Source organism: Eubalaena glacialis, chromosome 7 (genome assembly GCF_028564815.1).
Source record: "Eubalaena glacialis isolate mEubGla1 chromosome 7, mEubGla1.1.hap2.+ XY, whole genome shotgun sequence".
NCBI classification, from domain to species: domain Eukaryota; kingdom Metazoa; phylum Chordata; class Mammalia; order Artiodactyla; family Balaenidae; genus Eubalaena; species Eubalaena glacialis.
This window is the reverse complement of record NC_083722.1, coordinates 79,040,853-79,055,734: the sequence shown is the minus strand read 5'-3', so window position 1 is coordinate 79,055,734 and position 14,882 is coordinate 79,040,853. Positions and strand designations below refer to the sequence as shown.

The following is a 14,882-nucleotide window of genomic DNA, read 5'->3' as shown; positions in this document are numbered from 1 at the left end:
GAGAGATTACTACAAGCAACTCTATGCCAATAAAATGGACAACCTGGAAGAAATGGACAGATTCTTAGAAATGCACAACCTGCCGAGACTGAACCAGGAAGAAATAGAAAATATGAACAGGCCAATCACAAGCACTGAAATTGAAACTGTGATTAAAAATCTTCCAACACACAAAAGCCCAGGACCAGATGGCTTCACAGGCGAATTCTATCAAACATTTAGAGAAGAGCTAACACCTATCCTTCTCAAACTCTTCCAAAATATTGCAGAGGGAGGAACACTCCCCAACTCATTCTACGAGGCCACCATCACCCTGATACCAAAACCAGGCAAAGATGTCACAAAGAAAGAAAACTACAGGCCAATATCACTGATGAACATAGATGTAAAAATCCTCAACAAAATACTAGCAAACAGAATCCAACAGCACATTAAAAGGATTATACACCATGATCAAGTGGGGTTTATTCCAGGAATGCAAGGATTCTTCAATATACACAAATCAATCAACGTGATACATCATATTAACAAATTGAAGGAGAAAAACCATATGATCATCTCAATAGATGCAGAGAAAGCTTTCGACAAAATTCAACACCCATTTATGATAAAAGCCCTGCAGAAAGTAGGCATAGAGGGAACTTTCCTCAACATAATAAAGGCCATATATGACAAACCCATAGCCAACATTGTCCTCAATGGTGAAAAACTGAAACCATTTCCACTAAGATCAGGAACAAGACAAGGTTGCCCACTCTCACCACTATTATTCAACATAGTTTTGGAAGTGTTAGCCACAGCAATCAGAGAAGAAAAAGAAATAAAAGGAATCCAAATCGGAAAAGAAGAAGTAAAGCTGTCACTGTTTGCAGATGACATGATACTATACATAGAGAATCCTAAAGATGCTACCAGAAAACTACTAGAGCTAATCAATGAATTTGGTAAAGTTGCAGGATACAAAATTAATGCACAGAAATCTCTTGCATTCCTATATACTAATGATGAAAAATCTGAAAGTGAAATTAAGAAAACACTCCCGTTTACCATTGCAACAAAAAGAATAAAATATCTAGGAATAAACCTACCAAAGGAGACAAAAGACCTGTATGCAGAAAATTATAGGACACTGATGAAAGAAATTAAAGATGATACAAATAGATGGAGAGATATACCATGTTCTTGGATTGGAAGAATCAACATTGTGAAAATGACTCTGCTACCCAAAGCAATCTACAGATTCAATGCAATCCCTATCAAACTACCACTGGCATTTTTCACAGAACTAGAACAAAAAATTTCACAATTTGTATGGAAACACAAAAGACCCCGAATAGCCAAAGCAATCTTGAGAACGAAAAATGGAGCTGGAGGAATCAGGCTCCCTGACTTCAGACTATATTACAAAGCTACAGTAATCAAGACAGTTTGGTACTGGCACAAAAACAGAAATATAGATCAATGGAACAGGATAGAAAGCCCAGAGATAAGCCCACGCACATATGGTCACCTTATCTTTGATAAAGGAAGCAAGCATATACAGTGGAGAAAAGACAGCCTCTTCAATAAGTGGTGCTGGGAAAATTGGACAGGTACATGTAAAAGTATGAAATTAGAACACTCCCTGACACCATACACAAAAATAAACTCAAAATGGATTAAAGACCTAAGTGTAAGGCCAGACACTATCAAACTCTTAGAGGAAAACATAGGCAGAACACTCTATAACATAAATCACAGCAAGATCCTTTTTGACCCATCTCCTAGAGAAATGGAAATAAAAACACAAATAAACAAATGGGACCTAATGAAACTTAAAAGCTTTTGCACAGCAAAGGAAACCATAAACAAGATGAAAAGAGAACCCTCAGAATGGGAGAAAATATTTGCAAATGAAGCAACTGACAAAGGATTAATCTCCAAGATTTACAAGCAGCTCATGCAGCTCAATAACAAAAAAACAAACAACCCAATCCAAAAATGGGCAGAAGACCTAAATAGACATTTCTCCAAAGAAGATATACAGATTGCCAACAGACACATGAAAGAATGCTCAACATCATTAATCATTAGAGAAATGCAAATCAAAACTACAATGAGGTATCATCTCACACCGGTCAGAATGGCCATCATCAAAAAATCTAGAAACAATAAATGCTGGAGAGGGTGTGGAGAAAAGGGAACCCTCTTGCACTGTTGGTGGGAATGTAAATTGATACAGCCACTATGGAGAACAGTATGGAGGTTCCTTAAAAAACTAAAAATAGAACTACCATACGACCCAGCAATCCCACTACTGGGCATATACCCTGAGAAAACCATAATTCAGAAAGAGTCATGTACCAAAATATTCATTGCAGCTCTGTTTACAATAGCCAGGACATGGAAGCAACCTAGGTGTCCATCATCAGATGAATGGATAAAGAAGATGTGGCACATATATACAATGGAATATTACTCAGCCATAAAAAGAAATGAAATGTGTTGGGTAATTGCAATCATTGTTGCTTTTGTTGTGGTCATCCATGTACAATGCTTGGTGTCAGTCTATTTATCTCTTGTAAAAATAAAATAGTGTGTGTGGAAAAAAAAAATATTAAAAAAAAAAAAAAAGAAATGAAATGGAGGTATTTGTAATGAGGTGGATGGAGTTAGAGTCTGTCATACAGAGTGAAGTAAGTCAGAAAGAGAAAAAGAAATACAGTATGCTAACACATATATATGGAATCTAAGGAAAAAAAAAAAAAAAAGGTCATGAAGAACCTAGTGGTAAGACGGGAATAAAGACACAGACCTACTAGAGAATGGACTTGAGGATATGGGGAGGGGGAGGGGTGAGATGTGACAGGGTGAGAGAGTGTCATGGACATATATACACTACCAAATGTAAAATAGATAGCTAGTGGGAAGCAGCCGCATAGCACAGGGAGATCAGCTCGGTGCTTTGTGACCACCTAGAGGGGTGGGATAGGGAGGTTGGGAGGGAGGGAGATGCAAGAGGGAAGAGATATGGGAACATATGTATATGTATAACTGATTCACTTTGTTATAAAGCAGAAACTAACACACCATTGTAAAGCAATTATACTTCAATAAAGATGTTTAAAAATAAAAAAATAAAAATAAAAGTTATGTTTACACTACACGGTAAAAAAAAAAAATATATATATATATATATATATATATATATAACCCACAAGAAATAATAGCTATGTTCTCCCTTTCTAATACTTTTACTTTTTATGTAATGTTATCATCCAATTTCATGGCTATATTGTAAAGAATGTTAAATAATAGTAATGATATTACTAACCTGTTCTTAATTTCATTGGGAATTAGAGCATTTCGTCAAAGAGCACAGTACTGCTGGTTGATTTAAGAAATTTAAAACATACATATTAAGAAAGTATCTGGCTTCATTTTAGAGTCTTTCTAAAGTTGAGAGAAAGACACCATAATATTATTAAATGCTCTTTCAATTGTAAAATATGTCATATATACAAAAGTTTATAAAATGTATTTACAGTTTAAAGAAAAATAATAACATAAGGCCCAAGTACTGACTACCCACATTAATTAAACACACACACACACACACACACACTCACACACTTCCACTACCTTCCAAGCTCTCTTTTGATACTTCCCTAATTTCATCTCCCTCCCTCCCTCTACCTAGGATAACCAATATTCAAAAATTTTCTCATTTCTTTTCTTCTCTTTATGGTTGTGTCACTATTTACAAACCCTTAAACAATGAATCCATTAATCTGCCTGAACTTGAACTTGACGTAAATGGATTATATTGTTTACATGCTTTTGTAACTTCCTCTAGTTTATTCATTTGGACTGTTATATACTACTCATTGTAGAAGTGTACCACAACTTAGCTATCCATTCTAGCGTGGATAGACATTTGAATTGTTTCCAGTTTTTCACTTTTATGAACGATCTTGCCATATAATTTTGTATATGTTCCCTGGCACACATGTGTAAGTTTTCTGTGAGAGAGTTTCTTGCAAGAGTTTTCCAACCCGAGATTGGAATTGCTGGGTCTTGGTGCTGGTGCATTGTCACTTTACTGGAGTAATGCCAAAATATTTTTCTAAGTGCTCCAATCCATATTCCATTAACAATGTAATGAGAATCTCCATAGCTCCACATCCTTGCCTACATCTAGTACTGTCAGACTTTTTTGATTATTCCCAGTTCAAAATTATATCTCCATGTAGTTTTAATTCACATTTATCTAATTACCAATTGAGATCAACTTTGAAGAGGCATATGGTCTGTTTATTTCCTCCCTATTAAATGTCTATTTGTGATTTTTTTTTTCTGTTGAGTTATGACTTTTTATAGGAAAACCTTATCCTTGATATTAATCCTCTGTTGGTTACGGGTTGCAAAATTTTCTCCCAGTTTGCTGTTTTTTATGAAAAAGTTTTTTTAACAATTTTAAAATTGTCAAAACTTCCAATCATTTCCTTTATTGTTTGTGCTTATGTCTTATTTAAAAATGCTTTCCTTACAGAAGTAATAAGGTTATTCTTCTATATTGATTTCTAAAAATATTTAGAGATGGAATATTTTCGACTTTTGTCACTAAGGATCTTATTTGAAGTAGTTTTGTTATAGGTTCACTTGACTGGGTTGAATTTTATGGAAAGTCTCTTTTGCATTTCCTAGGATAATCATGTGGGATTTTTTTTCTAATTTGTTAATATGAAGAATTGCATTAAACTATTTTCTATATTAAATCAAGATTACATTTCTTGACCAAACCCAAATTGGTAATGGTATTTTATTGTTTTTATGTATTGCTGAAGTTGGTTTGCCAATATTTTATTTACACTTTTTTCATTTATGCTCACGAGTGACATTGGACTGTTATACTGTCCCTGTCTTGTTTGGAATCAAGGTAAGGTTGGCCTAATAAAATAATTCTCTGGAAGAGTTTATGTAAATTCAGAATTATCTGTTCCTGTTTAGTGGAACATGCCTATAAAGCCACCTGAGACCAGTGTTTTCTTTTTGTAACATTTTAAGCTTTTGATATTATTTTTAAAACAGTTATAGGATTATTCCTACATTCTCTTCTTTCTTGAGAGTCAATTTTAATAGTTTGTTTTTCTAGGGATTTATCCATTCTATCAAAATTTATAAGTTTATTAGCATAAGGTTGTCCATAATAACCTGTTATTAACTATTAATCTCTGTAGCATCTGCAGTTATATCTTTTCTTTCACTCCTAATATTGCTTATTTGCATATTATCTCTGATTTGAATGATTTTTTAATCTCTGCTAGTATTGATGATAATTTTCTATTGATATTAGTCTTTTCAAAGAATCAGTGTCTGGGTTTGTTGACCTGTACTCTTGTGTATTTGTTTTCTGTTTTATTAATTTTTGCTTTTAACCTTATTATTGCTTTCCTTCTGTTTTCTTTGTTTTTATTCTGTTATTTTTTTTTTTTTCCTCTCTAAATCTGTCTGTTGAATGCTTAGTTCATTAATTTGGAGACTTTCTTATTTTCTAATGGAGTATTGACAGTATAATTCCCCTGTAATACTATTTTAGAGCTTCCCACATACGTATTTTCTGATTTCATTATTATTTTTCTTTGACACATTAGTTCTTTTTTTTCTTAATTTCCAAATATGTGCAGTTTTTCTATTTATCTTTTCTGCTGCACATTTTCTCACTTCAGTGCATATAGGTTAGAGAATGCAGCACAGATGACACCAAGTTTCTGAACTTCCTGAGGCTAGCTTTATGGTATAATCCATGGCCAGATTTTGTGCTTGAAAGGAGTGTGTATTCTCCAATTGCTGGGCTCAGTGTTCTATGTAACCCATTAAATCAGGATTGTTAATTGTCCTTTACAATTTTTAATGGTTTCTTGGTTTGCTTGATCTGTCAGTTATTGAGAGAGGTGTGTTAAAGCAATTTCTGTTATATAGATAGATTTACCTAGTTCTTGCAGGTCTGTTACTTTTTGGTTTTATATGCAGAATATAATTGAACTTTTAAAATTCCAACTCTGCCTGGTAGTTTTTGTCTTTTATCTGTAGACATTAATCCATTTATATTCATTGTGAATGCTGATATATTTAAATGTATTTCTTCTATCTTGTTATGTGCTTTGCGTTTGTCCTACTTCTTCTGATTCTTCTCCTTTTTTCCTTCTTTTGGATTTTGTTTTCCTATTTAATTTTTCTCTGCTATTTACTTCTTTGGTGGACATAGATTCCATGCTTATTCTTTTAGTAGTTACACTGGCAGTTTTAATAAGCATACTTAGTTTAGCAAAGTCCAAATTGAATTAACATATTTCCCATCCTCCTGAACAATCCACAAAGCTTAGGATAATCTCACTCCCAGATCACCTTCCTTCCAACTATTATTGTCCATTATTATTGTCTCAGCTGGAGTTCTTTTACTATTATAAGCCAGCATTTTTATTTCAGCTATTATTTTGCTTTGCCACATCCCATTTGGTTTTATTTTTATTATTGCTTTATATAATCATTCACTTAGTCCACTTATTTACCAATGTATTTGCTTATTCTTTCTACTTACATCAGATTTTCATCTGGACTAATTTTTTTTCTATCTAATATATATCCTTTAGAATTTGAGTCTTAAGGATATTTTATAGGTTACTAATTTGTGGATAAATACTCAGTTTTTGTCCGTGTCTGTATTTGATCATCATTGTTGAAAGAGCCTCACTGATCTCTAGGTTGACAGTAACTTTTCTCAGCCTACTTCTCTCAGATTCCACTCCTCTGGGCTCCCTTGTAGTTAAGAAGCCAGCAGCCCTTCTAAAGGCTGTTTGCTGGTAGGCAATCTGTGTCTTATCATTGCCTGCTTTAAAGAGCGATTCGTTTTCTTTGGTTTTCGTCAGTTTCACTATGATGCCTCTATGTTAAATCCTAAATCTGAAAATTGGTAACATTATCTCTTTGATAGTACTTCCCCCTTATTTTGTCTTTTATCACCTTCCAGAACTTGGATTAGATTTGTGTTAAACCTTCTCCCACCATCTTCTCTATGTCTTAACCTCTTGGGCGTATCATCCATCTTTTCATCTTCTCACTACATTTGGAATGCACTCTGCCTTCCGTTTTACTAATTCCCTCTACAGCTCCGAGGCTCTGGCTCCAATGTGAACACATGCTGCTACCTTTAATTGTTGAGTAATCATGGGCCTCTTAACCATTCTCTAGAGGAAGAGCAGGTCTTTCCATTTTAGACCTAGAGACAATAGATTTACTAAGAGAAACATAGACTCTGCTTCGTAATACAGTTACAGCCTCAATGGATCAGTTGCCACACCATTTCATGCTTATGCTACTTTCCTAATAGACCCCCGAGTATTGCTAGCCAGCGCTTTGGTAGGTGATGCCAAGATCCCCGCTGAGTTACTACCAATATCTGTATCCATATGTGGTCACATCAGCAGATGAAATCAACCATTACAGGCTTCATGCTTGCAGCAAAGAATATAATTTTATCATAATATTGATATCAGTTCCACACTCCACCCGATTTGACCACTAGAAAATGATTTTCCCCCAAGGGAAAGAGGCGAGGTGTTTGGCCCAGAAGGCATGTTAGTCTCTATTCCTTCTTCCTGTCCATCTTTGTCAGATGCTGGAGGTCTTCTTCAGGCTGCTGTCCTTGGCACGTTACCCTTTTGGTGCTAAAAGGTATTAATCAGAACCTACTGAGTGGTTTGTGTTACCATGAAATTTGTAAACCAAGTAGATTATCCTAAGTGATTTGCTGGTTTGTTTTGTAACTGCCAGAAAAGACACAAAGCAGCAGTAAAGTTCTGCAGACCCTTGTCCCATTTTTCTTCTTTTGCTGTGTTTGGTGGAGCATTTCGTTTCACAGAACAGATGGCTTGGGGTAGACATTCTGAAGCAACTGGTGAAGGCATCTGCAGAGGAAAACATTCTAAAGTGGTTGGGACTTTGGAGGTCTTTAGAGAGGACAGGTGCCCTGCTCAGGGTCACTCAGCCAGTCAGGGCTCGGCTTATCACTCCCAGTGAGGACTCCTGTGATGTGCTTGATTCTTCAGGCTCAAGCCTTCTGGAGCAGTACTGATTCTGGGCAGGACTGATTTTGTTCTCAAATGGTCACTGTGGCTTTGGCTGGCATGATCCACTTTCCTGTCTCCATTACTCCCCTAACAGCAATGATGCAGCCCTAGCCAAGTGGAGGGTCGTGTTCCTGTGGCCTCAGTGATTGGCTAAGGAATGGCACATCATCCAATCAGAAACACACTGTGACTTTTTTGCGGAATGTCAGAAAAGACATCCTCTTTTCCATTGGACTAGAACCTACAAGGATAAAAGCAGAAACTGAAGTGGCCATCTTGCTTCCATGAGGGTAAAATCCTTGTGAGAATGGAGCCAACACAGAGGGAGGAGGGCAGATAAATAGAGACAACAGATACTGGTGATGCTTTCTGTGTACCTGGATTCAGGCACACCTGAAGTCATCTTTCCTCTGGCCTTTTCAGTTTTACAACTCAATCAAACCATGCCTTAGTCCTGACATGTTTTGATCAAGCCATCTCTAGATTCTAATCAAGGGACCACATAACCCCAGTTCTTAGAAACTTTGTCAAGGATTAATTGCTGTAATGGTTCATTTTATACGTCAACTTGACTGGACTTGGGGATGCTCACATAGCTGGTAAACATTGTTTCTGGGTGTGTCTGTGAGGGTGTTTCTGGAAGAGATTAGCATTTGAATCAGTGGACTGAATACGGAAGATGACCCTCACCAATGCAGGTGGGCATGATTCAATCTGTTAAAGGCCTGACTAGAACAAAAATGCAGAAGAAAAGCAAATGTGTTCTCTTCGTTTGCACTGGAAAATCTGTTTTTTCCTGCCCTTGGACATCTGTGTTCCTGATTCTCAAGCCTTTGAACTCAGACTGGGACTTGCACTATCAGCCCCCTGATTCTCAAGCCTTTTGATTTGGACTGAATTACACCACCAGCATTCCTGGTTCTCCAGCTGGCAGACAGCATATCCTGGGCCTTCTCAGCCTCCAAATCATGTGAGTCAATTCCTAACATAAATCTCCTCTTATCTATTTCTATCTCTGTCTCTGTCTCTATCTCTCTACATTTACATCTACATCTACATCTACACTGATAATTACATCTATATATCTATATATCCTATTGGTTCTGTTTCTCTGGAGAACTCTGATAACACAATTGCTTAACTTTTATCTAATAATAGTATTAGCCTTAGGTGATCTACAGACTTGGTGATCTACTCAAACACTGTCCTGGTTCGAAGATGATCCCCAGGCCTATTTTGAGTGTATCACATGCTTGTGAATTAATTGGAGAAAATGATTCAAACAAAAAATGAAGGGTACATTTTGAGTAGCAAGAGTTGGCTTACATTCCCTAAGTGCTATTATTCTTGGTCAGTATTAAAATACTCTTTCTGGCAGAAAGTCAGAAGGCTTTGGGGTGAATATAAACTGTGATAGCCCTGTGGATCCACTCATCCCAGCAAAGACTCTAATTTTACCTTAAACAAGAGAAAGAGAAAGTTAGTAATTACTTGGAAGATTGTTCTTAACAAATACTATGGAAACTATATGGGTCTCATTATTGATGGAGCATGCCAGAGTTCTGGGAACAAAGTAAAGATTTAATTGCTGACAGGAAGGTGACTGTAAGCTGATCCCAGCTAGGTGTTTGCAAGGAGAGCTCTGGACCTAACTTGGAGATAGGATGGGGTCTCTCTCCAATTCTCTGGCTCTTGACCTCAGTATTAATGACACTGAGCTGGAATAATTCTCTGCCCTGTGCATCTTAGGATGTTCAACACCATCCCCAGCTTTTACTCACAAGAGACCAGTAGCATCCCCTGCCTTGGTTCTGACAAGCAAAAATATCTCCAAAGATCAAGTGTCTCCTGGAGGGCAAAATCACCCCCAGTGAGAACCACTGTTGCACCCAACACTCTCCTGCCTTTGCCCTCCAACTGAAGCAAGACAGCAAACCAGGCCTGTACTGGAAATGACTAGTGGATCCTGACAAACATCCAGGCACAACCTGTGCTAAATATTTATAAAGGGACTGTGCTATGCATCAGAAAGAACATGGCGTGGGGGGGGGGGACCTTCAAGATGCTGGAGGAGTGAGATGTGGAGATCACATTCCTCCCCACAGATACATCAAAAATACATCTACATGTGGAACAACTCCTACAGAACACCTACTGAACACTGGCAGAAGACCTCAGACTTCCCAAAAGGCAAGAAACTCCCCACGTACCTGGGTAGGGCAAAAGAAAAAAGAAAAAACAGAGACAAAAGAATAGGGACAGGACCTGCACCTCTGGGAGGTAGCTGTGAAGGAAGAAAGGTTTCCACACACTAGGAAGCCCCTTCGCTGGTGGAGACGGGGGTGGGTGGGCGAGGAGAGTGCAGCAACGGGGGTGCAGAGGGCAAAGCAGAGAGATTCCCACACAGAGGATCGGTGCTGACCAGCACTCACTGGACTGAGAGGCTTGTCTGCTCACCCGCTGGGGCAGGTGGGGGCTGGGAGCTAAGGCTCGGGCTTTGGAGGTCGGATTCCAGGGAGAGGACTGGGGTTGGCTGTGTGAACACAGCCTGAAGGGGGCTACTGCGCCACAGCTAGGAGGGAGGGAGGCCGGGAAAAAGTCTGGAACTGCCTAAGAGGCAAGAGACCATTGTTTTGGGGTGCGCAAGGAGAGGAGAATCCTTCCCTGTCTGCCCACAGAAGGCAGAAAATCACCTAAACGAGCTCCAGAGCTGGACGCGAGCTGCGGCTATCAGTGTGTACCCCAGAGATGGGCATGAAATGCAAAGGCTGCTGCTGCAGCCATCAAGAAGCCTGTGTGCAAGCACAGGTCACTATCCACACCTCCCCTCCTGGGAGCCTGTGCAGGCCGCCACTGCCAGGGTCCCATGATCCAGGGACAGTTTCCCGGGGAGAACACATGGCGTGCCTCAGGCTGGTGCAACGTCATGCCAGCCTCTGCCGCTGCAGGCTCACCCCACGTTCCGTACCCCTCCCTCTCCCGGCCTGAATGAGCCAGAGCCCCCTAATCAGCCGATCCTTTAACCCCCTCCTGTCTGGGTGAAGAACAGACGCCAGAGGGCAACCTACATGCAGAGGCAGGGCCAAATCCAAAGTTGAACACCAGGAGTTGTGCGAACAAAGAAGAGAAAGGAAAATCTCTTCTAGCAGCCTAAAGAACAGCAGATTAAATCTCAACAATCAACTTGATGCACCCTGCATCTGTGGAATACTTGAATAGGCAATGATTCTTCCCAAAATTGAGGCCGTGGACTTTGGGAGCAACTGTAGACTTGGGGTTTGCTGTATGTGACTGACTAGATTCTGATTTATATGTTTATCTTAGTTTACTTTTTAGCACTTGTTATCACTGGTGGATTTGTTTATTGGTTTGGTTGCTCTCTTTTTTTTTTAATTACTTTAAAAATTTTTTATTTTAATAATATATTAAAAATTTTTTTTATTTTAATAACTTTATTTTATTTTGCTTTTTCTTTCTTTCTTTCTTTCTTTTTTTCCTCCCTTTTCTTCTGAACCGTGTGACTGATAGGGTATTGGTGTTCTGGCCAGGTGTCAGGCCTAAGCCTTGGAGGTGGGAGAGCCAAGTTCAGGACACTGGACCACCAGAGACCTCCCAGCCCCATGTAATATCAATCGGTGAGACCTCTCCCAGAGATCTCCGTCCCAACGCTAAGACCCAGCTCCACTCAACAACCAGAAAACTCCAGTGCTGGACACCCATGCCAAACAACTAGCAAGACAGGAACACCACCCCACCCATTAGCAGAGAGGCTGCCTAAAATCATAATAAGGTCACAGACACCCCAAAACACACCACTGGACTCCGTCCTGCCCACCAGAGAAACAAGATCCAGCCACATCCACCAGAACACAGGCACCAGTCCCCTCCACCAGGAAGCGTACACAACCCACTGAACCAACCTTACCTACTGGGGGCAGACACCAAAAACAACAAGAACTATGAACCTGTAGCCTGCAAAAAGGAGACCCCAAACACAGTAAGTTAAGCAAAATGAGAAGACAGAGAACTACGAAGCAGATGAAGGAAAAGGTAAAAACCCACCAGACCAAACAAATGAGGAGGAAATACGCAGTCTACCTGAAAAAGAATTCAGAGTAATGATAGTAAAGATGATCCAAAATCTTGGAAATAGAATGGAGAAAATACAAGAAACGTCTAACAACAACATAAAAGAACTAAAGAACAAACAAACAATGATGAAGAACACAATAAATGAAATTAAAAATTCTCTAGAAGGAATCAATAGCAGAATAAACTGAGGCAGAAGAATGGATAAGTGACCTGGAAGATAAAATAGTGGAAATAACTACCGGAGAGCAGAATAAAGAAAAAAGAATGAAAAGAATTGAGGACAGTCTCAGAGACCTCTGGAACAACAATAAACGCACCAACATGCGAATTATAGGGGTCCCCAAAGAAGAGAAAAAGAAAGGGGCTGAGAAAATACTTGAAGAGATTATAGTTGAAAACTTCCCTAATATGGGAAAGGAAATAGTTAATCAAGTCCAGGAAGGGCAGAGAGTCCCTTACAGGATAAATCCAAGGAGAAACATGCCAAGACATATATTAATCAAACTATCAAAAATTAAATACAAAGAAAACATATTAAAAGCAGCAAGGGAAAAACAACAAATCACATACAAGGGAATCCCCATAAGGTTAACAGCTGATATTTCAGCAGAAACTCTGCAAGCCAGAAGGGAGTGGCAGGACATATTTAAAGTGATGAAAGGGAAAAACCTGCAATCAAGATTACTCTACCCAGCAAGGATCTCATTCAGATTCGATGGAGAAATTAAAACCTTTACAGACAAGCAAAAGCTAAGAGAATTCAGCACCACCAAACCAGCTTTACAACAAATGCTAAAGGAACTTTTCTAGGCGGGAAACACAAGAGAAGGAAAAGACCTACAAGAACAAACCCAAAACAATTAAGAAGATGGTAATAGGAACATACATATTGATAATTACCTTAAAGGTAAATGGATTAAATGCTCCAACCAAAGACACAAAATAGCTGAATGGATACAAAAACAAGACCCATATATATGCTGTCTATAAGAGACCCACTTCAGACCTAGGGACACATACAGACTGAAAGTGAGGGGATGGAAAAAGATATTCCATGTAAATGGAAGTCAAAAGAAAGCTGGAGTAGCAATTCTCATATCAGACAAAATAGACTTTAAAATAAAGACTATTATAAGAGAGAAAGAAGGACACTACATAATGATCAAGGGATCAATCCAAGAAGAAGATATAACAGTTGTAAATATTTATGCACCTAACATAGGAGCACCTCAATACATAAGGCAAATGCTAACAGCCATAAAAGGGGAAATCGACAGTAACATGATCATAGTAGGGGACTTTAACACCCCACTTTCACCAAAGGACAGATCATCCAAAACGAAAATAAATAAGGTAACACAAGCTTTAAATGACACAGTAAATAAGATGGATTTAATTGATATTTATAGGATATTCCATCCAAAAACAACAGAATACACTTTCTTCTCAAGTGCTCATGGAACATTCTACAGGAGAAATCATATCTTAGCTCACAAATCAAGTCTTTGAAGGTTTAAGAAAATTGATATCATACCAAGTATCTTTTCCAACCACAATGTTATGAGACTAGATATCAATTACAGGAAAAAAACTGTAAAATATACAAACACATGGAGGTTAAACAATATGTTACTAAATAACCAAGCGATCACTGAAGAAATCAAAGAGGAAATCAAAAAATACCGAGAAACAAATGACAATGAAAAAACGATGGCCCAAAAGCTATGGGGTGCAGCAAAAGCAGTTCTAAGAGGGAAGTTTATAACAATACAATCCTACCTCAAGAAAAAAGAAAAATCTCAAATAAACAACCTAACCTTAAACCTAAAGCAATTAGAGAAAGAAGAACTAAAAATCCCCAAAGTTAGCAGAAGGAAAGAAATCATAAAGATCAGATCAGAAAAAAATGAAAATAGAAATAAATGAAAACGAAATGAAGGAAACGATAGCAAAGATCAATAAAAGTAAAAGCTGGTTCTTTGAGAAGATAAACAAAATTGATAAACCACTAGCCAGACTCATCAAGAAAAACAGGGAGAAGACTCCAATCAACAGAATTAGAAATGAAAATGGAGAAGTAACAACAGATACTGCAGAAATACAAAGGATCATGAGAGATTACTACAAGCAACGATATGCCAATAAAATGGACAACCTGGAAGAAATGGACAAATTCTTAGAAAAGCACAACCTTCTGAGACTGAACCAGGAAGAAACAGAAAATATAAACAGACCAATCACAAGCACTAGAATTGAAACCATGATGAAAAATCTTCCAACAAACAAAACGGTATGACCCGGTGGATTCACAGGCAAATTCTATCAAACATTTAGAGAAGAGCTAACACCTATCCTTCTCAAACTCTTCCAAAATATAGCAGAGGGAGGAACACTCCTAAACTCATTCCACGAGGCCACCATCACCCTGATACCAAAACCAAAGATGTCACAAAAAAAGAAAACTACAGGCCGGTATCACTGATGAACATAGATGCAAAAATCCTCAACAAAATACTAGCAAACAGAATCCAACAGCACATTAAAAGGATCATACACCATGATCAAGTGGGGTTTACCCCAGGAATGCAAGGATTCTTCAATATACGCAAATCAATGTGGTACACCATACTAAGAAATTGAAGGATAAAAACCATATGATCATCTCAATAGATGCAGAATAAG

The 14,882-nt window shown here is 38.2% G+C and overlaps 1 long non-coding RNA gene across 4 annotated transcripts in view; it reads left to right on the top strand.

The window, feature by feature from the left end:
- Positions 1-12,370, top strand: part of LOC133094752 (uncharacterized) — a 42,690-nt gene extending 30,320 nt beyond the window's left edge. For all 4 annotated transcript variants that reach the window (XR_009701497.1, XR_009701496.1, XR_009701495.1 and 1 more), the window contains 2 exons: positions 8,203-9,078; positions 11,637-12,370. This is a non-coding gene — a long non-coding RNA (uncharacterized LOC133094752). The remainder of the gene's footprint in view (positions 1-8,202; positions 9,079-11,636) is intronic.
- The last annotated feature ends 2,512 nt before the right edge of the window (positions 12,371-14,882 follow it).